This window comes from Dasypus novemcinctus, chromosome 14 (assembly GCF_030445035.2).
Source record: "Dasypus novemcinctus isolate mDasNov1 chromosome 14, mDasNov1.1.hap2, whole genome shotgun sequence".
Classification (NCBI taxonomy): domain Eukaryota; kingdom Metazoa; phylum Chordata; class Mammalia; order Cingulata; family Dasypodidae; genus Dasypus; species Dasypus novemcinctus.
Genome location: NC_080686.1, coordinates 38,385,189 through 38,388,375, shown reverse-complemented (window position 1 = coordinate 38,388,375; position 3,187 = coordinate 38,385,189). Strand labels below are relative to the sequence as shown.

General features: G+C 37.2%; 1 non-coding gene across 1 annotated transcript; it reads left to right on the top strand.

The window, feature by feature from the left end:
* The first annotated feature begins 1,737 nt into the window (after positions 1–1,737).
* On the top strand, positions 1,738–1,839 carry LOC111763708 (small nucleolar RNA U13). The gene has a single exon (XR_002796523.1). It is a non-coding gene; the product is annotated as a small nucleolar RNA U13 (small nucleolar RNA).
* Positions 1,840–3,187: the final 1,348 nt, after the last annotated feature.

Here is a 3,187-nt window from a genome sequence, read left to right as displayed (position 1 = left end):
AGAAAGTGCAGCCTGCCCAGGAATGGCGCTGCACACATGGAGAGATGACGCAGCAAGATGACGCAACAAAAAGAAACACAGATTCCCGTACCGCTGACAACACAAGTGGACAAAGAAGATGCAGCGAACAGACACAGAGAACAGATAACCGGGGTGGGGGTGGGGAGGGTAGAGAAATTAATTAATTAATTAATTAATTAAAAAATAAAATAAAAAATAAAAATAAAATACTATATCCTCCTTTAACCTAGAGATATGCTTTGAAGATTTTATCCTAAGGAACTACTTATTAAAGTGTATAATTATATGTGCAGATGCACATATAATTATTGTGGAGGTTTTTATAATAGTTTAAAATTGTAAAAAATTAAATAATGATAAGAACAATGTTAATCAATGATAAATCTATATAATATTATGAAGCCATTAAGATCAATGTAATAACATAGAAATAGATAATACATTCTTATGTTTTATTCATATGTCTTAGTATGTACTAAATAATTCTGTGTTAAAAAAAAAAGAGAGAAAGGGAACTGGCTCATTTCATTTCATTTCATTTTTAAGCTAAAGATAGATCATTTGGAAGTTGATGGTGAAGACATCCCTTCTCTTGTATAGACAGAATTTTCTTTAAGGAAAATCACTAGAATAAGCTCTTAAGTTTTGAAAATGGTAAGCAAACGATTGTTCTTGGAGAAAATTATAAACCTGTTATCATCATGTGTACAGAAATTCAGACGGTATGCAAATTTGCTCAGTTTAATGCATTCCCATGTTTCCTTCTCAAGCTTGGGCCTGAGACAAGCATTGCAGAGGAGATGGTCATACTAACCTTGGCACCTTACCTTAGAGAAAGATTCAGTGCATTATTGTCTCTAGACCTGGCAACCAGTACCCTTGTCCTAGGCCTTGTGCATTAGGGAGCCTCTCCCAGGCCTTCCCTCAACTCTGCTACTAACAGTGCAGCCTCTTAATATGGTGCGAAGGACATCGGTTTAATAATATCAGGAAATCTAGGTTCTACCATTAACTGATTGTGTGACCATCAATAGGTCAAATTATATTACTTGGGTGCAGTTCAGAAATTGTTAAACATTTGAGATCTCTTTGAGTTTAAAAATAATGTATCTTTTACATTAAAGTAGGCATAGCTCTAAAAGGCCAACTAAGCATTCTCTTTATTGTGATGGGCAATTAAAAGGGTAGCAACTTGCATTTACCTTTGGAGGGTCAATTCCAACAAGCCTCAGAAAACAGAAAACCACTTCACAGATGTGGCAAGAGCCTGGATTGTCTCCTGATTCAGTATCTTATTTTCTAGCAATTTGCAATATTCTAAGATATGTATTAGGTTATTGCTTCTCAAGTCTCATTAGCATATTTTCATAAAAGGAATGGACCAGCATAAGGCTCTGTGGAATATCAAGAAGATCAAGGTTCCTACAGATTTATGTCATGACTGAAGGCAGAGTAGGCATAAATGTATCTGAAAACAGTGATGAGGTACTGTTTTCCATCCAATGTGAAGGTGATCCACTTCTGACTGTCCTTATTATGGGAAGAGAGAAAAAGGTTTCCAAGTCAACATCTGTATTTGCTCAGTAAAGTATAATAGCATATATTCCATATCTGAAATGGCAATTGCAACTGAAATCACTACCTTCTAAAAGTTTACAATCATCTATAGTCATCTGAAAACCCACCTGGTTTTTGCTTGGTCCAAAGGTGAGTTAGAGCCTTGTGTGTTCATTAGCATGATGAATGGGTAATTAAGCATTGTGTGAGATGTGCCTTCCTCAAACCTTGTTAGAACAACAGCACATTACTCACCTGGGAAAATAAATAAATAAAAGGTGGGAGGTGAATTAAATGCAGATTTGATGAGTACTGTCACCTTTGGCATCCATAGTCTGTGGTGATGACGGTAGTACAAATCTATGTAACTCCCTCAGAAAGTTACTTTGCATATAGTATTAAGTAGTTCCTGTAGGTGTGTGTGCAGAGGAGGAGGAGAGGAAATTTAATAAGCGATGTGTGTGAGGACTGACATTTCAAGGGGCTTCCATTTTAGTCCTTCCCATAGTATAACAACCCTTACTCCACAAGTCAGGGAACCATTGTGTAGATAGTACCAGTTGCCAATTATGTTTATTGCACTTGTATATTCAGGGACCAGGGAACTATCCAGAGCATGGTTTCTGCAGACCCACCGAACCATAGTGAGAGGAAATTTAGCCTAGGCTCCACAAGCCCTCAAACTCTCCAGTGAATTGTGGTGGTTGTTTGAAGTCTCCGGATAGCTTTGTTAACTCAGAGCAGTAATACTGCATCCCCGTGTGTGGAAGGAATGACTGACTTGTTTTCATGCTATACCAAGTAATTAATATTTTATGGATTGTCTAGGGGTACTTTTTTGGGTTAATTTTAATATCTTAAATGTTTTATGGTAAATATTACTTCCCTATACTTATTTATAAAATAAGACATTTAAAAATGAGTTCATGAGTCTGGGATTCATTTCCTAGGCTGCTCAAGCACATACAACGAAATGGATTGACTTAAAAAAGGGAAATGTATTAATTCGTGATTTTGAGGCTAAAAGAAAGCCAAAATCAAGGCATCACCAATATGATGCTTTCTACCCAAAGACTGTGGCTTTCTGGGGCAGGCTGCCAGCGATCCTTGGCTCCTCTGTCACTTAGCAAGGCACATGGCAGCATCTCCTGGCCTCTCCCTTCTTTTTCCCAGTGTTCCATCGATGTCCAGCCTCTTGCTTCCTGTGGCTTTCTCTCTCTCATGTCTGCTTAAAAAGTCTGTTTATAAAGGACTCTAGTACTGAGAGTAATAAGACCCATGCTGATTAGGCTGAGGTACACACACCTTCACTGAAGGAGCCTCATCAAAAGGTCCTCTTTATAATAGCCTCACACCCACAGGGATGGATTAGATTTAAGAGCATGCTTTTCTGAGATACATACAGCTTCAAATTACCACAGAGCCATAATCCAAATAAACTTTGTTTTTCTCTTTCTTTGCAACTTTTAATTCTTTCCTTGGTCTTTAACTCAACTTGCCTACTAGAAGGTAACTTGCAAAGGCAAATAGAAAGTTGTTTAATATTTGAAATATAAAAAACAGATCAACAACAGATTCACTGAAACAATATTTTAAACAGTCATAGGAA